This window comes from Ranitomeya variabilis, chromosome 3 (genome assembly GCF_051348905.1).
Source record: "Ranitomeya variabilis isolate aRanVar5 chromosome 3, aRanVar5.hap1, whole genome shotgun sequence".
Lineage (NCBI taxonomy): Eukaryota > Metazoa > Chordata > Amphibia > Anura > Dendrobatidae > Ranitomeya > Ranitomeya variabilis.
In genome coordinates this window covers 652,686,969-652,714,806 of record NC_135234.1, presented here as the reverse complement: position 1 = coordinate 652,714,806, position 27,838 = coordinate 652,686,969, and the positions used below count along the sequence as shown (strand labels likewise).

Below are 27,838 nucleotides of genomic sequence, written 5' to 3'. Positions count from 1 at the left end.
ATTTTAATGCCAACTGGGACACGGGAAAACCGGAAAGCTGGTCTCACTGGAGGAGGCAGCAAGAGGCAGAGGGCACCAGGAAGGGTGACTACAAAAGACAAACATATAGTCACTTTTCAGTCCCAAGGTGAGTGGTTTTGGTATAATCGTTAATTTGCCTTTTTAACTAGTCATGAATAACTATGGTTTCTATTTCTGAAACAATGGTAAAACCCTCAACTCCATCATTGATCTTATCTCAGAGCACTCAAGTAGATTTTTTTTCTAGGTTAGATGTCTCCCCCACCATTCTCCAATGCCTTTAATGCGATCTGCCAGGTTTCTGTATTCACCATTTCCCACCTGAATAACATTTGGAAACCCATTTCACTGAGGGATACAATCAATTACGAGTATTTGTAGGATCTTTAGGACAGCTGCTCCCTCACACTCAACAAGACACGTGTGAGTCGGCAATTATCCAGACATCTCCATATCTGATGCTCTACAGCTCTATGGACCATTATAACTCTTTACACTGACCAACACATGGGCTCCGATTCATCATTTGTGATGGGTTTTTAAATCACTTTTCCTGTACGGACTTGTGGTATTCGTTGTATGAATGAATATCATACACATGAATGAATATTATACATGGTTCATAGATTTTGAGCAAAGTCAAATATGGTTTTTATTTGGAAAGATGACTATGGTTCAAATGAAAAACAGGCAAAAATCACAAAAAACTAGACAAAAAACAAGTGCAAACACAATAATGAATTGGATCCATGGTCTAGAAAAGCCTGTCTCATCTTACAAAGGGCACCAACAATCAAGTCCTATTCTAGTCCCCCTCCTACATTACATATAGGATGCGGCTCTCTTTACAAAAACTGCAATGTATCAGGGGGTAAAGGAATTAAAATGTTTAGATACTTGAACTAAAGCCAATCCAAACGTGGAGCGGAACTGCCGGAAAAGGCAGTCGGTCTGGTTTTTTATCTGTGAGCCTGTCACTGCTGTCTATAGTCTTCATATGGAACGTTCTACCAGTATGACGTGGGCACAATTACTGATGGCAAGTGTGAATGGTGCTAAAGCCAAAACTTGCAGGCTCCAAACCACTGTCCAGGAGGTGTAGAAGGATGCTGTAATCCACCACTCCCAGTCATGTGCCGTCCACGTCATGTGCGCCTACAATGGAGACCTCTTGATCAGGTTTTGACTTTCCTGAAAATCAAATAGTGCTGATTTCCAACACAGGCATTTTCTACTAATACTGAACACAAGGTCCCGAAAAATGTTTCCTACCATAATTTCCCAATTTCACGCTTCTAGTGTTTCGACAAGAAAGGAGTGACAGTTTGGAAAGTTGATTCTTTGCTAATTCAGAGCAAACTCTGAACAAAACCTAGAGGGCTCTCATGGGGATCAGATCTGACATACACTTTTTGTTAGTCTACGTTCAAGTTCTTTTCCATAAATTCTGACAATCTATTATAGCCAAAATAACACAGAACAGAATTCTTATTCCCTGTAATTGTTATCTTACCTACTAACATAAATTTGTAGGCATTTTTTAAAAACATTATAGGTTGACAAAGTTGCATGAAGTCGGCCATAACTACCTAATGGCATTTTCACAATGGACCAGGTATCGGCTTTCTGAGAATATATTGCTAATGGGTATAATAAGACTTTTTATTCTATAATTTGTTTTATTTCATGTATAATTTAAATTTGTGAATCATGACAGAGTCTAGGCAATCAGCCATGACGGCATAGCAGTGACAATGAGCATATTCGCATCCCGAGCACGGTATGGTGGTTCAGTAGCTGGCACTGTTGTCTTGTAGCACTTGGGTCCATTCAGCCGATGCTTAGATGCAGTGGTCAGATCTCAATAATGCTAGAAAAAGATGAAAGTAAGACCGTTGGGGAACCTGGGCCATGTAAGGCCTTATTCACATGGTTTTTTTTAACCTAATAAATTAGACCTACACTACCTATGCCCATGCTGCTTGTGGCTTTTAAAATTGGTTTCTTTTACTAGACTGTGCTTATATACTGTATGTTCTAGCAATTGCAGGCTTTAAATTGGAGAAACCCCACTAGGTAAACATTTTAGTGGGTTCTTAATCCTATTTGTGGGACTCAAGTTCCATCGGACTCCGTTACAGCACATAGAAGATATGGGACTGAATATGGCCATCTGTAAGTTATGGACACTGCCAGCCTACTGACTCCCTAGACCTCCAAAGAAAAAGCCACATGTAACAATAATTATATACCGTAATATTATAATTTTATAAAATATATACCGTAATACAATTATAATATTAGGGACCTATACAGAGAACACCTTTGTGAGAGTCAGCTGGGCCTTCATGAGTTCCATTTTAGTATGAATCAGATTTCCACCTGGTTTTATCGGTGCCACCATCTTTTCCCTACACTCACTCCCTACAGCCACTCATGTGTGCCCCCTTTCCAATACCTTTTTTTTACTTGGTGATTTAAACATTTATACAAAAAGCCATTGGACCGGACTGCAATGAATAGCATACAGTCGGAGAATTATATAAGATATTTTCTTTGTTCTGCAGAGAAGCGGGGGGCTTCTACACATGTTGCTGGACTGTTGTGGAGGACTTCAAGGAAGTATTAATAGTTTATTTGGAGAAAATCTAGTTACAGGTTCCTTTTAAGACAGGCTCTCCATTCAAGTGGCCACCATATCCATTGAATACCTTGGAATCTCACTCCACAGAGACCCAGCTCAGCTATTTTCTCTGAACTATTCCCCCACTTCTGAACCAGTGTAGGTCTTCATTGAATGATTTCCAACTCCTGTTCTTATCATGGATGGGAAGGAAAAATTAGTTGACAACATATATCCTGCTCAAAGTCTTATACTGTACAAACATCCCTATCTACATTCACCTGTCTGGCCTAAACAGGATTAATCAGCTGTTCCTTCTGGGTGGGACACCATCCTCACCTACCATAAAACATCTCAAGGAGGGCCGAGTCTACCTGACCCACTAGCATAATACCTTGCATACCACTTAAGCACATGGGTGGTCCTGAACAGACAACAGGATTAACCATCATATGATAGATATTGAAGGACACTTTTAAGGCCCCTCTCTTACACATCTCCTATGGGGTCTCATTCTACAACATACAATGTCTATGCCGCCGCTTCTCCAATAAATTCTCTTCAACACCTGACCTCTCTTGGTTAGACAATACCAGATCCCTCTTGGCTGGACACACTGCAGAGGTTCCCATCTATGGCCACCAAACTTCTCTCTAATATCTATTCTGACCTCGCCAAACCAAGATTAATCATTGCCTGGGAGAGGGAAGGGGTTCTTTACTGAAGAAGAGCAGACAGCTATCCTACACGTTTGCATGGTTTCATTAGATGTTTCAAAATTCAAGAGAATTCCTAGAAGACCCCTACCAAATGGTATAGGAGTCCTAATCTCATTCATAGAAGGGGACTAATACTAAATAGCTAATACTGCCGATGTGGAGAATCCACCGGTATTATTTCCCATATCTGGTGGGACTGCCCCATCATTAAAACACCACTCCAGCATTTTTTTTTATTTCCCGCTGAAGTGATATCACTAATGTAAGTTTTCTTCCCCAAGTAATGTACTCACTAGCCACTGTCTTCATCCGCCAGAACGAGGCATTCATAGATTCACATTTGAAGCTTGTGACTAATGATGAGCGAACGTGCTTGGATAAGGTGTTATCTCAGCATGCTCTGGTGCTAAAAATATGTTTGAGTCCCCGCACCTGCATGTCTCGTGGCTGCTCGACAGCCACAACACATGCAGGGATTCCCTGTTTGTTAGGCAATCCTTGCATGTATTGCAGCTATTGAACAGCCGCGAGACATGCAGGTGCGGGGACTTGAACATATTATTGGAGCACGCCGAAGACACTCGGTTACCATACAAGCATGCTCCGATAAAACCTATCCGAGCACGTACACTCATCACTACTTGTGATCATTACCGCTGAATTTCAGTAATTCAGGAGGTGTGGCCACAAGATGGTGGAGAGGGACCGAAGCGGTGCAAGAAAAGGCATGAGACCATGGCTGGTAAGTACAGTGGGTACGGAAAGTATTCAGACCCCTTTAAATGTTTCACTCTTTGTTTCATTGCAGGCATTTGGTAAATTCAAAAAAAGTTCATTTCTTTTCTCGTTCATTTACACTCTGCACCCCATCTTGACTGAAAAAAAACCAGAAATGTAGAAATTTTTGCAAATTTTAAAAAAAGAGAAACTGAAATATCACATGGTCATTAGCATTCAGCCCCTTTGCTCAGACACTCATATTTAAGTCACATGCTGTCTATTTCCTTGTGATCCTCCATGAGATGGTTCTACTCCTTCATTGGAGTCCAGCTATGTTTCATTAAACTGATAGGACTTGATTTGGAAATGCACACACCTGTCTGTATAAGACCTCACAGCTCACAGTGCATGTCAGACCAAATGAGAATCATGAGGTCAAAGGATCTGGCCAAGGAGCTCAGAGACAGAATTGTGGCAAGGCACAGATCTGACCAAGGTTACAACAGAATTTCTGCAGTACTCAAGGTTCCTAAGAGCACACTGGCCTCCATAATCCTTAAATGGAAGAAGTTTGGGCCCACCGGAAGTCTTCATATACCTGGCAGTCCAGCCAAACTGAGCAATCGTGGGAGAAGAGCCTTGGTGAGAGGTAAAGAAGAACCCCAAGACCACTGTGGCTGAGCTCCAGAGATGCAGTAGGGAGATGGGAGAAAGTTCTACGAAGTCAACAATCACTGCAACCCTCCACCAGTCGGGCCTTTATGGCAGAGTGGCTCGATGTAAGCCTCTCCTCAGTGCAAGACATATGAAAGTCTGCATAGTTTGCTAAAAAAACACATGAATGACTCCCAGACTATGGGAAATAAGATTCTCTGCTCTCATGAAACGAACATAGATCTTTTTGGTGATAATTCTAAGCGGTATGTGTGGAGAAAACCAGGCACTGTTCATCACCTGCCCAATACAATCCCAACAGTGAAACATGGTGGTGGCAGCTTCATGCTATGGGGGTGTTTTTCAGCTGCTGGGACAGGATGACTGGTTGTCATTGAAGAAAACATGAATGCGGCCAAGTACAGAGATGTCCTGGATGAAAACCTCTTCCAGAGTGCTCTGAACCTCAGACTTGGCCGAAGGTTCACCTTCTAACAAGACATTGACCCTAAGCACACAGCTAAAATAACAAAGGAGTGGCTTCAGAACAACTCTGTGACCATTCTTGACTGGTCCAGCCAGAGCCCTGACCTAAACCCAATTGAGCATCTCTGGAGAGACCTGAAAATGGCTGTCCACCAACGCTCACCCTCCAACCTGACGGAACTGGAGAGGATCTGCAAGGAAGAATGGCAGAGGATCCCCAAATCCAGGTGTGAAAAACTTGTTGCATCGTTCCCAAGAAGGCTCATGGCTGTACTAGCTCAAAAGGTGCTTCTCCTCAATACTGAGAAAAGGGTCTGAAAACTTATGACCATGCGATATTTTAGGTTTGCAAAAATTTCTACTTTTCAGTTTTTTTTCAAGTCAAGATGGGGTGGAGAGTGTACATTAATGAGGAAAAATGAACTTTTTTAAATTTACCAAATGGCTGCAATGAAATAAAGAGTGAAAAATTTAAAGGGAACCTGTCACCCCGTTTTTTCTGTATGAGATAAAAATACTGTTAAATAGGGCCTGAGCTGTGCATTACAAAAGTGTATTTTGTGGACCCCGATTCCCCACCTATGCTGCCGAAATACGTTACCAAAGTAGACGTTTTCGCCTGTCAATCAGGCTGGTCTGGTCAGATGGGCGTGGTGTCTTCCCCCCAGATCTTGCTTAGTTTTCCGTTGGTGGCGTAGTGGCGTGCGCATGCCCAAGTCCAGAATCCACTGCACAGGGGAGGGAAAAGAGCGCGATCTGCGCTATTCCCCTGGTGATCGTGGGGGCGGCCATCTTCCTGTGGCCGCGCGTGCGCAGCTCGAGCGCTCTGCTGCCCGGGGCCTCAGGAAAATGGTTGCGGGATGCCGCGCGTGCGCAGATGGAGATCGCGACGGCCATTTTCCTGAAGCAGAGTTCACATCTCGGCTTCAGGAAAATGGCCGCCGCGATCTCCATCTGCGCACGCGCGGCATCCCGCGGCCATTTTCCTGAAGCCCCAAGCAGCAGAGCGCTCGATCTGCGCACGCGCAGCCACAGGAATATGGCCGCCCCCACCGATCACCAGGGGAATAGCGCAGATCGCGCTCTTTTCCCTCCCCTGTGCAGTGGATTCTGGACTTGGGCATGCGCAAACCACTACGCCACCAACGGAAAACTAAGCAAGATCTGGGGGAAGACACCACGCCCATCTGACCAGACCAGCCTGATTGACAGGCGAAAATGGCTACTTTGGTAACGTATTTCGGCAGCATAGGTGGGGAATCGGGGTCCACAAAATACACTATTGTAATGCACAGCTCAGGCCCTATTTAACAGTATTTTTATCTCATACGGAAAAAACGGGGTGACAGGTTCCCTTTAAAGGGGTCTGAATACTTTCAGTACCCACTGAAAGTTACTAGGGTCAGGGAACTTACATTAGTGGCACCACTCCAACGCTGAAATAGAAAAAATGTCATTTTGGGCCTCAGTTAACTCTCACATCAGAGAAATCAGTGGGAAATTTCAGGACTTCTCTGCTCCATCAGTACATCATACATATGATTATAAAAGCTAAACTCCTCACCCCAGTAACATGGAGCTAAACTTCCGCCTCTATAAAAGAATGGAGTGACGAAATTAACAATACTTGCAAAATGGAGGAGCTGTCTAGTTGAGAAGCTAAAATTTTTTCTACTTTTGCAAGGAACTCATCCCTTTGGCGCTCCAATAGGGGATCACTATGGAACAGACTCCCCCACCCTCACTCACTCCAGCATCCCCCGATACCATCGACACCTCACACACTTGACTTTTTATTCTCAAACTTTGATGAAATGATAACATTCTCATTAGGTTTCAAATTATGCAGCTCATCCGCCTCCTATTCCCCCATCCCACTCTCTAATGGGAATTAAAGGGAATGTGCAATCGGAAAATGACCTATCGTTTAAATCAGGTTTTAAATGTTTTTTTCTTTATTAATTATGTATAAATTTATTTTAAATTATGCGATTTGGCTTTTTTTTTCTCCATGTCATAATAATAATAATTTGTATTTCTATAGCGCCAATATAACACTTAATATTTTATATAATAATCTTAAATAAAAATCAGAAAACTTGCAATTTTTTTAGATTTTAACTTCCTGTAGTTTTATGAAATAACAGGGGCACATAGAGACATTGGTCAGATCTACGCCCTGTCTTTTGTACCAGAGTCTATTGTGGGAAGGGGGTCTGGGTCAGCGGTGACATCGCCTATTGTGATTGGTGGTTAACAGCCTTGTATAGAGGTGTTACCTGTCACTGTAATCCTGCCTCTGATGATAAGGAAGCTGTTGAAAACTCTTCGTGAATAGACAGGAATGATAACACTAAAAAAGCCCCAGTGGCCACTGTGAGAATTGGAAAACCCCTTTATAATTACATCACACAATTTACAGGCTAGGCTGGACAAGCAACATTTTGTTAGAGCTCTAAAAGCAGTATGTGTCCTTATCTACATGTATTTTTTCAGTATGAGCATCATGTGCAGAAATCCCCACACTTACACGCCTTTGCTGCTATCAATGAGGTTATAAATGGCCATTTATCAAATGTGTCCCAGGAATTGTTTTTCAACATGACAAGGCCAGGCCGCTGTCACATACGTGTCTGAACATAGTGCTGAAACGCCTGCCCTGGCCACTAGGCGGCACCGCACTAAAACAACTGTCACTGTTGGGCATTGGGCAGTGTGTAACATACACTGTGTTCCAAATTATTATGCACAAAGAGTTTAGGAGTGATAGGGTTAGAATTTTTTTGTTTGTCATTTAAACTCATTGATGGTGATGTGTGTCAGGGCTCTTTATATCACTGAAAGCAATTGCAGATACCTGTGCAAATTAGTTGGCAGGTGTGTCCAAATAAAGGCAAGACTACTTATGAAGGCTGTTCCACATTATTAAGCAGCCTACATTTTTTGCCAAAATGGGAAAGAAAAAGGATGTGTCGGCTGCTGAGAAGCAACAAATTGTGGAGTATTTAGGTCAAGGCATGAGTACAATCAACATTGCTAAGACACTTCATCGTGATCATCGCACAATCAAGAAGTATGTAGCTGATTCCCAGCACACACGTGTGCGTGCTGATAAGGAAAAATTGAGGACTCTTTCCAACAGGCAATTGCGTAAGGTTAAAAGAGCAGCTGCAAAAATGCCTTGTCATAGCAGCAGACACGTTTTTGAAGCTGCTGGTGCCTCCAACGTCCCCAGAACAACAAGATGCAGGGTCCTTCAGAGGTTTGCAGCTGTGCGTAAGCCATCCTGTTGACCACCTCTATCCACTGCACACAAGCAGAAACAGCTCCAGTGGGCCAAAGGATACATGAAGACTGACTTCCAAACTGTTTTGTTCACCGATGAGTGCCGTGCAACGCTCGATGGTCCAGATGGATGGAGTAGAGGATGGCCGGTTGATGGACACCCCATGAAAACACGGCTAAGGCGCCAACAAGGAGGAGGTGGAGTAATGTTTTGAGCTGGAATCATGGGGAGAGAGATTATCGGCCCCTTTATGATCCCTGAAGGGGTAAAGATGAACTCCATAATCTATGTGGAGTTTCTAAAACAACACTTCCTGCCATGGTTCAAGAGGAAGAACCGTGCTTTCCGCAGCAAGATCATTTTCATGCTGCAAAAAACACATCTGCATCTCTGGCTGCTATGGGTATAAAAGAGGACAAACTTATGGTGTGGCCACCATCTTCCCCTGGCCTCAACCCCATTGAGAACCTCTGGAGCATCATCAAGAGGAGTGTCTATGATGGCGGCAGGCAGTTCACATCTAAGCAACAGCTCTGGGAGGGTATTCTGTCCACATGCAAAACATTTGAAGCAGAAACCATCCAAAAACTGACAAATTCAATGGACGAGAGAGTTCAGAAGCTTCTTTCGAACAAGGGGTCCTAGGTGCAAATGTAACATCACCTAGAATAAAGTTTTCACTTGAAAACTGTTTGATTTCATTTTTAATAAGCTGATAATGCTTATAACTTCACAATTGACCATTTTTTTGTTCAAAATAAAATAAAAAAGGTTGAAAACTCTGCTGTGCATAATAATTTGGAACATGCATTTTGAGTGTTTATTTTTTTTTTTTAAAAGATACTGTTTTCATAGGCAGTTTGTTCCAAAACATTGCAATTATACTAGAATAGTAGATGACTGGAAAATAACAATGACTGCAATTCAGATAGGTAATTTAGAGAAAATATGAGGAAATATTATTGGCATAATAATTTGGAACACAGTGTAGTAACATAGTTTTTAAGGTTGAAGGAAGACTTTAAGTCCATCTAGTTCATCCCATAGCCTAACCTAACATGCCCTAACATGCCCTAACATGTTGATCCAGAGGAAAGCAAAAAAAAACCCATGTGGCAAAGAGTAAGCTCCACATTGGGGAAAAAAATTCCTTCCCGACTCCACATACAGCAATCAGACTAGTTCCCTGGATCAACGCCCTATCAAGGAATCTAATATATACAACCTGTAACATTATAATTTTCAAGAAAGGCATCCAGTCCCCTCTTAAATTTAATTAATGAATCACTCATTACATCATCATACGGCAGAGAGTTCCATAGTCTCACTGCTCTTACAGTAAAGAATCCGCGTCTGTTATTATGCTTAAACCTTCTTTCCTCCAGACGTAGAGGATGCCCCCTTGTCCCTGTCTCAGGTCTATGATTAAAAAGCTCATCAGAAAGGTCTTTGTACTGTCACCTCATATATTTATACATTAACATAAGATCACCCCTTAGTCTTCGTTTTTCCAAACTAAATAGCCCCAAGTGTAATAACCTATCTTGGTATTGCAGACCCCCCAGTCCTCTAATAACCTTGGTCGCTCTTCTCTGCACCCGCTCCAGTTCAGCTATGTCTTTCTTATACACCGGAGACCAGAACTGTGCACAGTATTCTAAGTGTGGTCGCACTAGTGACTTGTATAGAGGTAAAATTATGTTCTCCTCATGAGCATCTATGCCTCTTTTAATACATCCCATTATTTTATTTGCCTTTGTAGCAGCTGCCTGATACTGGCCACTGAATGTGAGTTTGTCATCCACCCATACACCCAGGTCTTTTTCATTGACGGTTTTGCCCAGAGTTTTAGAATTAAGCACATAGTTATACATCTTATTACTTCTACCCAAGTGCATGACCTTACATTTATCCCCATTAAAGCTCATTTGCCATTTATCAGCCCAAGCTTCTAGTTTACATAAATCATCCTGTAATATAAAATTGTCCTCCTCTGTATTGATTACCCTGCAGAGTTTAGTGTCATCTGCAAATATTGAAATTCTACTCTGTATGCCCCCTACGAGGTCATTAATAAATGTTAAAAAGAAGAGGGCCCAATACTGACCCCTGTGGTACCCCACCGCTAACCGCGACCCAGTCCGAGTGTGCTCCATTAATAACCACCCTTTGTTTCCTATCCCTGAGCCAGCTCTCAATCCACTTACACATATTTTCCCCTATCCCCATTATTCTCATTTTATGTATCAACCTTTTGTGTGGCACCGTATCAAAAGCTTTTGAAAAGTCCATATACACTACATCTACTGGGTTCCCTTGGTCCAGTCCGGAACTTACCTCTTCATAGAAATTGATTAGATTAGTCTGACATGAACGGTCCCTAGTAAACCCATGCTGATACTGGGTCATGAGGTTATTCCTCTTCAGATACTCCAGTATAGCATCCCTTAGAATGCCCTCCAGGATTTTACCCACAGTAGAGGTTAAGCTTACTGGCCTATAATTTCCGAGTTCAGTTTTTGTCCCCTTTTTGAATATTGGCACCACATTTGCTATACGCCAGTCCTGTGGTACAGACCCTGTTATTATGGACTCTTTAAAGATTAAAAATAATGGTCTATCAATGACTGTACTTAATTCCTGCAGTACTCGGGGGTGTATCCCATCCGGGCCCGGAGATTTATCAATTTTAGTTATTTTTAGACGCCGCTGTACTTCCTGCTGGGTTAAGCAGGTGACATTTAACGGGGAATTTTTGTTATCATTGATCATATTGTCTGCCATGGGATTTTCTTGTGTAAATACTGATGAAAAAAAGTCATTTAGCATATTGGCTTTTTCCTCATCCTCATCCACCATTTCCCCCAGACTATTTTTAAGGGGGCCAACACTATCATTTTTTAGTTTCTTACTATTTATGTAGTTAAAGAATATTTTGGGATTATTTTTACTCTCTCTGGCAATGAGTCTCTCTGTCTCAATCTTTGCTGCCTTGATTTGCTTTTTACAGAATTTATTTAATTTTCTGTATTTATTTAATGCCTCCTCACTACCTACTTTCTTTAATTCTCTTAAAGCTTTCTTTTTGTCCCTTATTGCGCCCCTTACAGCTCTATTTAGCCATATTGGTTTCCTCCTATTTCTAGTATGTTTATTCCCATACGGTATATACTGTGCACAGGTCCTATCCAGGATGCTAATAAACGTCTCCCATTTTCTTTGTGTATTTTTGTGTATCAGGATATCGTCCCAGTTAATTGCACCAAGATCCTCTCTCATCCGTTGGAAATTTGCCCTCCTGAAGTTTAGTGTCCTTGTCACCCCTCTACTACGCATCTTATTAAAGGATACACGAAAGCTTATTATTTTGTGATCACTATTCCCCTAGTGACCCCCAACCCTTATATTTGCTATGCGGTCTGGCCTGTTGGTTAATATTAGGTCTAGCAGTGCCCCCCTCCTTGTTGGGTCCTGAACCAGTTGTGAAAGGTAATTGTCTCTCATAGTTGTCAAGAAACGATTACCTTTGCTGGAACTGCAGATTTCCGTTCCCCAATCTATTTCAGGGTAGTTGAAGTGTGGGTGCTCAGGTTTCAGATAGACTAGTTCCCCTTTGCTATACTCTTGTGTTTTGCTGCAGTTAGCTGGTAGGTAATTAGCTCTCTGCTGGAAGCATCGGTGGCTCCTTTCTATACAGACCCCAGCAGACTGACTCTAGTTGCCAGGTATTAGCGTGTTTAGCTAGTAATATTGTCTCTGACTTGGCTCCTTTTTTTTTTTTTTTTTATTTACCACATTCTGACTTCGGTTTGTATTTTGACTATCCTGGACTTGTCTCCTAATTTTATCCTTTACGTGACTTCTCGGCTTTGACCCTACTTGGCGACCCTTCCTGCCTCATGCTCACTCGTCCAGACGGCAGCCTTTCTGTGGAAGCAATCCAGTGTAAGACCAGATCCCTGTACAGGAGTTAAAGGGTGTTTCTCTGGAATCCACCAGTCGGAGTGGCTTGTGCCAAGTCTGTCCGAGATAGCCTGTTTGAGCCTATGATCTTTGACAGACGTAACAGCCACATGTTATTTATGCTACTGTGAGCAGCCTGCTTGGCCTAAAAGTGCTATCATGGCCTGCAGCTTCTCCGGACTTGTCTCCCATCAAGCACCTCTGGGACGTCTCTACTCAGCACTTGCAACGGGTGCTCTTGATGATTTGTAAGCCCAAATGCATTCACTGTGACACAACATCCCTCAGACAACCATTAACAACTTCACTGATAGCAGCCAAGGCTGTAAGTGCCTGTATTTCTGCATGTGGTGCTCATACTTGATATTGAATAAAACAAGATGATTTGAAAATATTTTTTCAGCATTTACACACCTGTCTATTGATCCTGTGATATCCATAATTTCATGACTTTTTTCATTTATTGGGATTGCAATTTCAATTTTGAGGGGGTGTAAAAACAGTAACGAGAGAATGCTAGGCGCCAGAGAAAATGACATACAGAACATTCTGATAATTAAGCAAAATAATCTGGAATCTCACAAACTAGGATCAGAAGAAGGAGCAGAAGAACCAGTGAATAATCCACAATATGTAATATTCTGGTTAAGCCGAATCTACACCAAATATGTTCCTACTGTAAATTACTGAAGATGAAATACGTATGAAGTGATTTATGCTACATGTCGCATATGAATATGTGCCGTACGCCCGGTAATACTGGACACACGTGCACTATTATCCCCCATGACGTCACCACTCTCCCCCACCATCATCTGACAGCCGGCGGACCACGCCACTGTACACACACTGCAGCAGCAGACACAGCACAGAGGCCTATCTGCCCTCAGACACTTTTCATGGTAATCTTAACCCTTTCATCTCCCCATACTGTTCATTTTCTTTCCTCAGCAGAAATAATGAGAAGTTCTCATCAGTCCATGCTCCTATCTGTGCCTCTCAGCCTCAGCAGACATTCATGTAGATGATGAGCGTTAACCCACTAGTCACCACTGAGGTGAACAATTCACTGTACCGTATGCAAAGTATCAAGTTACAGTCATCAAGTTCATGATTAATATGGTGGTAATATCCTGCTCACAAGGAACACAAAGAAAGACGCCCAGCTCCCCTACACATGGCATTCATTAATAATGCTCTACAGGACGCATTCACACTGGCAGAGAGGGCTACACACAGGGCTCGGGTACAGGTTACCCAGCAGTCTGCCAACTGACATAGTATGGGCCTGTATGTGACATATATGTGTGCTGTACAGTATATATAGCCCTGTATGTGACATATATGTGTGCTGTACAGTATATATAGCCCTGTGTGTGACATATATGTGTGCTGTACAGTATATATAGCCCTGTGTGTGATGTATATGAGTGCTGTACAGTATATATAGCCCTGTGTGTGACATATGTGTGCTGTACAGTATATATAGCCCTGTGTGTGACATATATGTGTGCTGTACAGTATATATAGCCCTGTGTGTGATGTATATGAGTGCTGTACAGTATATATAGGTCTGTATGTGATGCATATATGTGTGCTGTACAGTATATATAGCCCTGGATGTGACATATATGTGTGCTGTACAGTATATATAGGTCTGTATGTGACGCATATATGTGTGCTGTACAGTATACATAGCCCTGTGTGTGATGTATATGAGTGCTGTACAGTATATATAGGTCTGTATGTGACATATATGTGTGCTGTACAGTATATATAGCCCTGGATGTGACGCATGTGTGCTGTACAGTATATATAGTCCTGTATGTGACATATATGTGTGCTGTACAGTATATATAGCCCTGTATGTGACATATATGTGTGCTGTACAGTATATATAGCCCTGGATGTGACGCATATATGTGTGCTGTACAGTATATATAGCCCTGTGTGTGATGTATATGTGTGCTGTACAGTATATATAGCCCTGTATGTGACGCATATATGTGTGCTGTACAGTATACATAGCCCTGTATGTGACGCATATATGTGTGCTGTACAGTATACATAGCCCTGTATGTGACATATATGTGTGCTGTACAGTATATATAGCCCTGTATGTGACATATATGTGTGCTGTACAGTATATATAGCCCTGGATGTGACGCATATATGTGTGCTGTACAGTATATATAGCCCTGTGTGTGATGTATATGAGTGCTGTACAGTATATATAGGTCTGTATGTGACATATATGTGTGCTGTACAGTATATATAGCCCTGTATGTGACGCATATATGTGTGCTGTACAGTATATATAGCCCTGTGTGTGATGTATATGAGTGCTGTACAGTATATATAGTCCTGTATGTGACATATATGTGTGCTGTACAGTATATATAGTCCTGTATGTGACATATGTGTGCTGTACAGTATATATAGTCCTGTATGTGACATGTGTGCTGTACAGTATATATAGGTCTGTATGTGACATATGTGTGCTGTACAGTATATATAGCCCTGTATGTGACGCATATATGTGTGCTGTACAGTATATATAGCCCTGTATGTGAGGCATATATGTGTGCTGTACAGTATATATAGGTCTGTATGTGACGCATATATGTGTGCTGTACAGTATATATAGCCCTGTGTGTGATGTATATGTGTGCTGTACAGTATATATAGCCCTGTATGTGACGCATATATGTGTGCTGTACAGTATACATAGCCCTGTATGTGACGCATATATGTGTGCTGTACAGTATATATAGCCCTGTATGTGACATATATGTGTGCTGTACAGTATATATAGGTCTGTATGTGACGTATATATGTGTGCTGTACAGTATATATAGCCCTGTATGTGACGCATATATGTGTGCTGTACAGTATATATAGCCCTGTGTGTGATGTATATGTGTGCTGTACAGTATATATAGCCCTGTATGTGACGCATATATGTGTGCTGTACAGTATACATAGCCCTGTATGTGACGCATATATGTGTGCTGTACAGTATATATAGCCCTGTATGTGACATATATGTGCTGTACAGTATATATAGCCCTGTATGTGACATATATGTGTGCTGTACAGTATATATAGCCCTGGATGTGACGCATATATGTGTGCTGTAGAGTATATATAGCCCTGTGTGTGATGTATATGAGTGCTGTACAGTATATATAGGTCTGTATGTGACATATATGTGTGCTGTACAGTATATATAGCCCTGTATGTGACGCATATATGTGTGCTGTACAGTATATATAGCCCTGTGTGTGATGTATATGAGTGCTGTACAGTATATATAGGTCTGTATGTGACATATATGTGTGCTGTACAGTATATATAGCCCTGGATGTGACGCATATGTGTGCTGTACAGTATATATAGTCCTGTATGTGACATATATGTGTGCTGTACAGTATATATAGCCCTGTATGTGACATATATGTGTGCTGTACAGTATATATAGCCCTGTATGTGACATATATGTGTGCTGTACAGTATATATAGCCCTGGATGTGACGCATATATGTGTGCTGTACAGTATATATAGCCCTGTGTGTGATGTATATGTGTGCTGTACAGTATATATAGCCCTGTATGTGACGCATATATGTGTGCTGTACAGTATACATAGCCCTGTATGTGACGCATATATGTGTGCTGTACAGTATACATAGCCCTGTATGTGACATATATGTGTGCTGTACAGTATATATAGCCCTGTATGTGACATATATGTGTGCTGTACAGTATATATAGCCCTGGATGTGACGCATATATGTGTGCTGTACAGTATATATAGCCCTGTGTGTGATGTATATGAGTGCTGTACAGTATATATAGCCCTGTATGTGACGCATATATGTGTGCTGTACAGTATATATAGCCCTGTATGTGACATATATGTGTGCTGTACAGTATATATAGCCCTGTATGTGACGCATATATGTGTGCTGTACAGTATATATAGCCCTGTGTGTGATGTATATGTGTGCTGTACAGTATATATAGCCCTGTATGTGACGCATATGTGTGCTGTACAGTATACATAGCCCTGTATGTGACGCATATATGTGTGCTGTACAGTATATATAGCCCTGTATGTGACATATATGTGCTGTACAGTATATATAGCCCTGTGTGTGACGCATATATGTGTGCTGTACAGTATATATAGGTCTGTATGACGTATATATGTGTGCTGTACAGTATATATAGCCCTGTATGTGACGCATATATGTGTGCTGTACAGTATATATAGCCCTGTGTGTGATGTATATGAGTGCTGTACAGTATATATAGCCCTGTATGTGACATATATGTGTGCTGTACAGTATATATAGTCCTGTATGTGACATATGTGTGCTGTACAGTATATATAGGTCTGTATGTGACATATATGTGTGCTGTACAGTATATATAGCCCTGTATGTGACGCATATATGTGTGCTGTACAGTATACATAGCCATGTATGTGACGCATATGTGTGCTGTACAGTATACATAGCCCTGTATGTGAGGCATATATGTGTGCTGTACAGTATATATAGGTCTGTATGTGACGCATATATGTGTGCTGTACAGTATATATAGCCCTGTATGTGAGGCATATATGTGTGCTGTACAGTATATATAGTCCTGTATGTGACATGTTTGCTGTACAGTATATATAGGTCTGTATGTGACATATGTGTGCTGTACAGTATATATAGCCCTGTATGTGACGCATATATGTGTGCTGTACAGTATACATAGCCCTGTATGAGGCATATATGTGTGCTGTACAGTATATATAGGTCTGTATGTGACGCATGTGTGCTGTACAGTATATATAGCACTGTATGTGAGGCATATATGTGTGCTGTACAGTATATATAGCCCTGTATGTGACGCATATATGTGTGCTGTACAGTATACATAGCCCTGTATGTGAGGCATATATGTGTGCTGTACAGTATATATAGGTCTGTATGTGACGCATGTGTGCTGTACAGTATATATAGCACTGTATGTGAGGCATATATGTGTGCTGTACAGTATATATAGTCCTGTATGTGACATGTGTGCTGTACAGTATATATAGGTCTGTATGTGACGCATATGAGTGCTGTACAGTATACATAGCCCTGTATGTGACGCATATATGTGTGCTGTACAGTATACATAGCCCTGTATGTGACGCATATATGTGTGCTGTACAGTATATATGTCTGTATGTGACGTATATATGTGTGCTGTACAGTATATATAGTCCTGTATGTGATGTATATGAGTGCTGTACAGTATATATAGTCCTGTATGTGACGCATATATGTGTGCTGTACGGTATATATAGGTCAGTATGTGACATATATATGTGTGCTGTACAGTATATATAGTCCGGTATGTGACGTATATATGTGTGCTGTTTATATAGTCCTGTATGTGATGTATATGAGTGCTGTATACAGTGGGGGGGGAAGTATTTAGTCAGCTACTAATTGTGCAAGTTCTCCCACTTAAAAAGATGAGAGAGGCCTGTAACTGACATCATAGGTAGACCACAACTATGAGAGTCAAAATGAGAAAACAAATCCAGAAAATCACCTTGTTTGATTTGGCAAGATTTATTTTGCAAATTATGGTGGAAAATAAATATTTGGTCATTAACAAAAGTTCATCTCAATATTTTGTCATATATCCTTTGTTGACTTACAGAAAACGTTTGACCTCTTTCATTGCCTTCACAAGGTTGGCACACACTGTTGGTGGTATGTTGGCCCATTCCTCCATGCAGTCGCTGGGCAACTCAGACTTTCAACTCCCTCCAAAGGTTTTCTATGGGGTTGAGATCTGGAGACTGGCTCCACTCCAGGACCTTCATATGCTTCTTAACCCCTTCATGACCCAGCCTATTTTGGCCTTAATGACCTTGCCGTTTTTTGCAATTCTGACCAGTGTCCCTTTATGAGGTAGTAACTCAGGAACGCTTCAACGGATCCTAGCGATTCTGAGATTGTTTTTTCGTGACATATTGGGCTTCATGTTAGAGGTAAATTTAGGTCGATAATTTCTGAGTTATTATTTATTTGTGAAAAAAACGGAAATTTGGCGAAAATTTTGAAAATTTCGCAATTTTCACATTTTGAATTTTTATTCTGTTAAACCAGAGAGTTATGTGACACAAAATAGTTAATAAATAACATTTCCCACATGTCTACTTTACATCAGCACAATTTTGGAAACAAATTTTTTTTTTGTTAGGAAGTTATAAGGGTTAAAATTTGACCAGTGATTTCTCATTTTTACAACAAAATTTACAAAACCATTTTTTTTAGGGACCACCTCACATTTGAAGTCATTTTGAGGGTTCTATATGGCTGAAAATACCCAAAAGTGACACCATTCTAAAAACTGCACCCCTCAAGGTGCTCAAAATTACATTCAAGAAGTTTATTAACCCTTCAGGTGTTTCACAGCAGCAGAAGCAACATGGAAGTAAAAAATGAACATTTAACTTTTTAGTCACAAAAATTATCTTTTAGCAACAATTTTTTTATTTTCCCAAGGGTAAAAGGAGAAACTGGACCACGAACGTTGTTGTCCAATTTGTCCTGAGTACGCTGATACCTCATATGTGGGGGTAAACCACTGTTTGGGCGCACGGCAGGGCTCGGAAGGGAAGGAGCGCCATTTGACTTTTTGAATGAAAAATTGGCTCCAATCTTTAGCGGACACCATGTCGCGTTTGGAGAGACCCCGTGTGCCTAAACATTGGAGCTCCCCCACAAGTGACCCCATTTTGGAAACTAGACCCCCCCAAGGATCTTATCTAGAAGCATAGTGAGCACTTTAAACCCCCAGGTGCTTCACAAATTCATCCGTAAAAATGAAAAAGTACTTTTTTTTTCACAAAAAAATTATTTTAGCCTCAATTTTTTCATTTTCACATGGGCAACAGGATAAAATGGATCCTAAAATTTGTTGGGCAATTTCTCCTGAGTACGCCGATACCTCATATGTGGGGGTAAACCACTGTTTGGGTGCACGGCAAGGCTCGGAAGGGGAGGCGCGCTATTTGACTTTTTGAATGGAAAATTAGCTCCAATCGTTAGCGGACACCATGTCGCGTTTGGAGAGCCCCTGTGTGCCTAAACACTGGAGCTCCCCTACAAGTGACCCCATTTTGGAAACTAGACCCCCCAAGGAACTTATCTAGATGCATAGTGAGCACTTAAAACCCCCAGGTGCTTTACAGAAGTTTATAACGCAGAGCCGTGAAAATAAAAAAATAATTTTTCTTTCCTCAAAAATGATTTTTGGCCCGGAATTTTTTTTTTCCCAAGGGTAATAGGAGAAATTGGACCCCAAATGTTGTTGTCCAGTTTGTCCTGAGTACGATGATACCCCATATGTGGGGGTAAACCACTGTTTGGGCGCACGGCAGGGCTCGGAAGGGAAGGCACGCCATTTGGCTTTTTGAATGGAAAATTAGCTCCAATCATTAGCGGACACCATGTCGCGTTTGGAGAGCCCCTGTGTGCCTAAACATTGGAGCTCCCCCACAAGTGACCCCATTTTGGAAACTAGACCTCCCAAGGAACTAATCTAGATGTGTGGTGAGCACTTTGAACCCCCAAGTGCTTCACAGAAGTTTATAACGCAGAGCCATGAAAATAAAAAATAATTTTTCTTTTCTCAAAAATGATTTTTTAGCCCACAATTTTTTATTTTCCCAAGGGTAACAGGAGAAATTGGACCCCAAAAGTTGTTGTCCAGTTTCTCCTGAGTACGCTGATACCCCATATGTGGGGGTAAACCACTGTTTTGGCACACGTCGGGGTTCGGAAGGGAAGTAGTGACGTTTTGAAATGCAGACTTTGATGGAATGGTCTGCGGCCGTCACGTTGCATTTGCAGAGCCCCTGATGTGCCTAAACAGTAGAAACACCCCACAAGTGACCCCATTTTGGAAACTAGACCCCCAAGGGAACTTATCTAGTTGTGTGGTGAGCACTTTGAACCCCCAAGTGCTTCACAGAAGTTTATAACGCAGAGCCGTGAAAATAATAAATGTGTTTCCTTTCCTCAAAAATATTTTTTTAGCCCAGAATTTTTTAATTTTCCCATGGGTAACAGGAGAAATTTGACACCAAAAGTTGTTGACCAGTTTCTCCTGAGTATGCTGATACCCCATATGTGGGGTTAAACCACTGTTTGGGCACATGCCGGGGCTCGGACGGGAAGTAGTGACGTTTTGGAATGCAGACTTTGATGGAATGGTCTGCGGGCATCATGTTACGTTTGCAGAGCCCCTGATGTGCCTAAACAGTAGAAACACCCCACAAGTGACCCCATTTTGGAAACTAGACCCCCCAAGGAACTTATCTAGATGTGTGGTGAGCACGTTCAACCCCCAAGTGCTTCACAGAAGTTTACAACGCAGAGCCGTGAAAATAAAAAATTATTTTTCTTTCCTCAAAAAAGATGTTTTAGCAAGCAATTTTTTATTTTCACAAGAATAACAGGAGAAATTGGACCTCAATATTTGTTGCCCAGTTTGTCCTGAGTATGCTGATACCCCATATGTGGGGGGGAACCACTGTTTTGGCACACGTCAGGGCTCGGAAGGGAAGTAGTGACATTTGAAATGCAGACTTTGATGGAATGGTCTGCGGGCGTCACGTTGCATTTGCAGAGCCCCTGATGTGCCTAAACAGTAGAAACTCCCCACAAGTGACCCCATTTTGGAAACTAGACCCCCCAAGGAACTTATCTAGATGTGTGGTGAGCACGTTCAACCCCCAAGTGCTTCACAGAAGTTTATAACGCAGAGCCGTGAAAATAAAAAATAATTGTTCTTTCCTCAAAAATTATGTTTTAGCAAGTAATTTTTTATTTTTGCAAGGGTAACAGGGGAAATTGGACCCCAACAGTTGTTCCCCAGTTTGTCCTGAGTACGCTGGTACCCCATATGTGGGGGTAAACCACTGTTTGGGCGCACGTCGGGGCTTGGAAGGGAGGGAGCACCATTTGACTTTTTGAACGCAAGATTGGCTGGAATCAATGGTGGTGCCATGTTGCGTTTGGAGACCCCTGATGTGCCCAAACAGTGGAAACCCCTCAATTCTAACTTCAACACTAACCCCAACACACCCCTAACCCTAATCCCAACTGTAGCCATAACCCTAACCCCAACACACCCCTAACCACAACCCTAACCCCAACACACCCGTAACCCTAATCCCAAACCTAACCCTAATCCTAAACCTAATCCCAACCCTAACCCTAATCCCAACCCTAACCACAACTGTAACCCCAACACACTCCTAACCCTATCCGTAACCCTAACCACAAGCCTAATCTTAACCCTATTTCCAACCCTAGCCCTAATTCCAACCCTAACTCTAATTCCAACCCTAACCCTAAGGCTATGTGCCCACGGTGCGGATTCGTGTGAGATTTTTCCGCACGATTTTTGAAAAATCTGCAGGTAAAAGGCACTGCGTTTTACCTGCGGATTTACAGCGGATTTCCAGTGTTTTTTTGTGGATTCCTATTGAGGAACAGGTGTAAAACGCTGCGGAATCCGCACAAAGAATTGACATGCTGCGGAAAATACAACGCAGAGTTTCCGCACGGAATTTTCCGCACCATGGGCACAGCGGATTTGGTTTTCCATAGGTGTACATGGTACTGTAAACCTGATGGAAAACTGCTACGAATTCGCAGCGGCCAATCCGCTGCGGATCCGCGGCCAATCCGCTGCGGATCCGTTGCCAATCCGCTGCGGATCCGCGGCCAATCCGCTGCGGATCCGCAGCCAAATCCGCACTGTGTGCCCATGCCCTAACCCTAACCGTACCCCTAACCCTACCCCTAGTGGAAAAAGAAAAAAAAAATATATATATTTTTTTTTATTATTATTGTCCCTACCTATGGGGGTAATAAAGGGGGGGGGGATCATTTACTATTTTTTTTATTTTGATCACTGTGATAGGTTATATCTCAGTGATCAAAATATACCTGGAACGAATCTGCCGGCCGGCAGATTCGGCGGGCGCACTGCGCATGCGCCCGCCATTTTGGAAGATGGCGGCGCCCATGGAGAAGACGGATGGACACCGGGAGCCTCGGTAAGTATAAGGGGGTGGAGATTGGGGCACGGGGGGGGGGGGGGGGGGGGGGTGGCGTCGGAGCACGGGGGGGTGGCATAGGAGCACGGGGGGAGCGGACAGGAGGACGGGGGAGCGGAGCACAAGACGGAGGGGCGCGGACCACAGATCGGTGGCTTGGGGGGGGCGATCGGTGGGGTGGGGGGGGTCACATCAGTGTTTCCAGCCATGGCCGATGATATTGCAGCATTGGCCATGGCTGGATTGTAATATTTCACCAGTTTTTTAGGTGAAATATTACAAATCGCTGATTGGCAGTTTCACTTTCAACAGCCAATCAGAGCGATCGTAGCCACGGGGGGGGTGAAGCCACCCCCCCCTGGGCTGAAGTACCACTCCCCCTGTCCCTGCAGATCGGGTGAAATTGGAGTTAACCCTTTCACCCGCTCTGCAGGGATGCGATCATTCCATGACGCCACATAGGCGTCATGGGTCGGATTGGCACAGGTTTTCATGACGCCTACGTGTCGTCATGGGTCGGGAAGGGGTTAAGAAGCCACTCCTTCATTGCCCTGGCGGTGTGCTTGGGATCATTATCATGCTGAAAGACCCATCCACGTTTCATCTTCAATGCCCTTGCCGATGGAAAGAGGTTCGCACTCAAAATCTCACGATACATGGCAGCATTCATTGTTTCATGTACACGTATCAGTCGTCCTGGTCCCTTTGCAGAGAAACAGCCCCAAAGCATGATGTTGCCACCCCCATGCTTCACAGTAGGTATGGTGTTCTTTGGAGGCAAATCAGCATTCTGTCTCCTCTAAACATGTTAACTTTTGTTTCTACCAAACAGTTCTACTTGGGTTTCATCAGACCATATGACATTCTGCCAATACTCTTCTGGATAATCCAAATGCTCTCTAGCAGACTTCAGACGGGCCCGGACATGTACTGGCTTAAGCAGGGTGACACGTCTGGCACTACGGGATCTGAGTCCCTGGCGGCGTAGTGTGTTACTGATGGTAGCCTTTGGTACGGTGGCCCCAACTCTATGCAGTTCATTCACTAGGTCCCCCCGTGTGGATCTGGGATTTTTGCTCACCGTTCTTGTGATCATTTTGACCCCATGGGGTGAGATCTTGCGAGGAGACCCAGATGGAGGGAGATTATCAGTGGTCTTGTATGTCTTCCATTTTCTTACTATTGCACCCACAGCTGATTTAATCACACCAAGCTGCTTGCCTATTGCAGATTCAGTCTTCCCAGCCTGGTGCAGGGCTACAATTTTGCTTCTGGTGTCGACAGCTCTTTGGTCTTCACCATAGTGGAGTTTGGAGTGTGACTGTCTGGGGTTGTGAACAGGGGTCTGATACTGATAAGTTCAAACAGGTGCCATTACTACTGGTAATGAGTGGAGGACAGAGGAGCCTCTTAAAGAAGAAGTTACAGGTCTGTGAGAGCCAGAAATCTTGCATGCTTTTAGGTGACCAAATACTTATTTTCCACCATAATTTGCAAAATAAATCTTGCCAAATCAGGCAAGGTGATTTTCTGGATTTGTTTTCTCATTTTGACTCTCATACTGTAGTTGTGGTCTACCTATGATGTCAATTACAGGCCTCTCTCATCTTTTTATGTGAGAGAACTTGCACAATTGGTGGCTGACTAAATACTTTTTTCCCCACTGTATATATAGTCCTGTATGTGATGTATATATGTGTGCTGTATATAGTCCTGTATGTGACGTATATATGTGGGCTGCATATATAGTTCTGTATGTGACGTATATGTGTGCTGCATATATAGTCCTGTATGTGACGTATACAAGTGTGCTGTATATATATAATCCTGTATGTGACGTATATATGTGTGCTGTATATATATAATCCTGTATGTGACGTATATATGTGTGCTGTATATAGTCCTGTATATGAAGTATATATATGTGTGCTGTATATATAGTCCTGCATGTGACGTGTGTGTATATATATGTATGTGCTGTATATAAAGTCCTGCATGTGACGTATATATGTGTGCTGCATATATAGTTCTGTATGTGACGTATATGTGTGCTGCATATATAGTCCTGTATGTGACGTATAGAAGTGTGCTGTATATATATAATCCTGTATGTGACGTATATATGTGTGCTGTATATAGTCCTGTATATGAAGTATATATATGTGTGCTGTATATATAGTCCTGCATGTGACGTGTGTGTATATATATGTATGTGCTGTATATAAAGTCCTGTATGTGACGTATACATATATGTGTGCTGTATATATAGTCCTGTATGTGACGTGTGTATGTATATATATATATGTGTGTGTGTGTGTGCTGTATATATATAGTCCTGTATGTGACGTATATGTGTGCTGTATATATAGTCCTGCATGTGACGGACATATGTGTGCTGTGTATATATAATCCTGTATGTGACGTATATAGATATATGTGCTGTGTATATAGTCATGTGTGACGTATATATGTGTGCTGTATATATAGTCCTGTATGTGATGGATATGTGTGCTGTATATATATAGTCCTGTATGTGACGTACATACCGTATCTGTGCTGTGTATAACCCTGTATGTGGCGTATATATATAGCCCCTTATGTAATGTATGTGGAGGGCATACACCCCATGACAGCCGGACTGGCCATCGGGCACTTCTGGCAAATGCCAGAAGGGCCGGTGCCAGTAGTGGGCCGCTGCACGCCGACTCACCCCACCAGCGCCGCCGCCGCATTCAATGCAATGATGGAGGAGAGAGCGTCTGCTGACGCCCCCTCTCCCATCATTCCCCGCTCTGCCTCTGACACCACAGGTGTGCGCGCACTCACTGTGTGCCAGGCAGTGCAGCAGCAGCCGCTGAGACAGGAGCAGGAAGCAACGCGGGCACAAGGAGAGGTGAGGAGTGTTTTTTTTTTAACTGGACTGTGGGGCCATTCTCAGGGGGGGGGGGGGGGGGAGATGTGGGCTGTGCTGTATACTACTATGTGGGCTGTGCTGTATACTATGTGGGCTGTGCTGTATACTACTATGAGGGCTGTGCTGCATACTGCTAAGTGGGCTTTGCTGTATACTACGTGGGCTGTGCTGTATACTACTAAGGGGGCTGTGCTGTATACTACTATGTGGGCTGTGCTATATACTACTATGTGGGCTGTGCTATATACTACTACATGGGCTGTGCTATATACTACTATGTGGGCTGTGCTGTATACTGCTACATGGGCTGTGCTGTATACTACTACGTCGGCTGTGCTGTATACTGCTATGAGGGCTGTGCTGTATACTGCTATGAGGGCTGTGCTGTATACTGCTACGTGGGCTGTGCTGTATACTGCTACGTGGGCTGTGCTGTATACTGCTACGAGGGCTGAGCTGTATACTACTACGAGGGCTGTGCTGTATACTACTGTGTGGGCTGTGCTGTATACTACTATGTGGGCTGTTTTATCTGCTATGCGGGATGTGCTATATACTATGCGGACTTTGCTACATACTATGGGAGATATATTATATTCTATGGGGGAGGCCGTGTTATATACTATGTGGCTGTGTTATATACTATTGTGGGGGTATAATATACTCTATGGGGGAGGCTGTGTTATATACTATGGGGGGCTACATTATATATTATGGGGAGGTGGGCTGTATTATATTCTATGGGGGCCGTATTAGATTTTATGAGGGATGATTGCATCATACTCTTTGATGGGGCTGCATTATATTCTCATTTAGCGGCATGAGATTAGTGCTTGTAAATACAACCGAAATGCTTCTGTGTGATGTGCAATATGTTAGCATTTGGGGCCCCATTTTAAACTTTGCCTAGGGCCCCACTTTGCCTAAAACCAGCCCTGCCTACAAGTGTACAAAGATATTATACAGTCACCATGTGACAAGTGGGCCTGTGTGACTTCAAATGCCAGGGCTGAATTTTAGTCCCAGTCCGGCCCTGCCCCATGACACAGCTGTGGCCTCGGATACTGTGACAGAAGCGTCTACACATGGTGAATGTTACAATGTCCGGGTCACTGATCCATAACCGGTCCTTCAGCAGCCAGCTGCCCGGCGCCATCCCTGCCTCTGCCCGGCGCCATCCCAGCCTCTGCCCGGCGCCATCCCTGCCTCTGCCCGGCGCCATCCCTGCCTCTGCCCGGCGCCATCCCTGCCTCTGGCCGGCGCCATCCCTGCCTCTGGCCGGCGCCATCCCTGCCTCTGCCCGGCGCCATCCCTGCCTCTGCCCGGCGCCTCCCTGCCTCCGGCCATCCTTCCTCCCCAGCCTCAGTACACGGCTGACTCCATACTGCCCGGTGCCCGGATGTGCGATCGCTCATCTTTCATGCTAATAGAAGCTATGTAATAGAATACGCACCGGTGCCAGGATGATGAGTGCCCACTGCCCAGGCCGGGCGCCTCCAGCGTCCTCCTCCTCACAGCTGTGCCCGGCCCCCGCTAACACACGCCTCTCCCATACCAGGCGCCCGTCCTGCCCGCGGCCTGCATGCTGCCCTCTGCTCTAGCCTGCCTGTGTCAGGGGCTCACACCGCGGTGAGACAACATACCTCCCATCACAGCAGCCATCGTACAGCAGGTCACATGGGTGTTGCGTTGCAGCAATGGTCATAGCCATAGCAACAGCGACGAGCCAGGAATATGCAGAAATCCCTGCACTGGTGGGAGGAGGACGTGACATTACCGCTCCTACCTCAGTGTGGGATCACAGGGCCTCACCTCACACACGTCCTCCCAGTGCCATGGCATTCACCTGCCCAGGGTCATGGGATATAACAGTGCCAACATCTACGCCCAGTGTCATGGCACTCACCTGCCCAGGGTCATGGGATATAACAGTGCCACCATCAACCACCAGTGTCATGGCACTCACCTGCCCAGGGTCCTGTAATATAACAGTGCCACCATCTACCACCAGTGTCATGGCACTCACCTGCCCGGAGTCCTGTAATATAACAGTGCCACCATCAACCACCAGTGTCATGGCACTCACCTGCCCGGAGTCCTGTAATATAACAGTGCCACCATCTACGCCCAGTGTCATGGCACTCACCTGCCCAGGGTCATGGGATGTAACAGTGCCCACCATCTGCCACCAGTGTCATGGCATTCACCTGCCCAGGGTCCTGTAATATAACAGTGCCACCATCTACCACCAGTGTCATGGCACTCACCTGCCCAACGTCCTGTAATATAACAGTGCCACCATCTACCACCAGTGTCATGGCAT

At 43.5% G+C, this 27,838-nt stretch overlaps 1 protein-coding gene across 4 annotated transcripts in view; it reads right to left on the bottom strand.

Moving 5' to 3' along the window:
* Positions 1–27,225, bottom strand: part of DTX3 (deltex E3 ubiquitin ligase 3) — a 97,982-nt gene extending 70,757 nt beyond the window's left edge. For 2 of the 4 annotated variants that reach the window (XM_077297761.1, XM_077297753.1), the window contains exon 1: positions 26,969–27,148. The gene's annotated coding sequence lies outside the window, so the exon portion shown is untranslated. The other 2 variants (XM_077297754.1, XM_077297763.1) reach the window with 2 other exon arrangements.
* Positions 27,226–27,838: the final 613 nt, after the last annotated feature.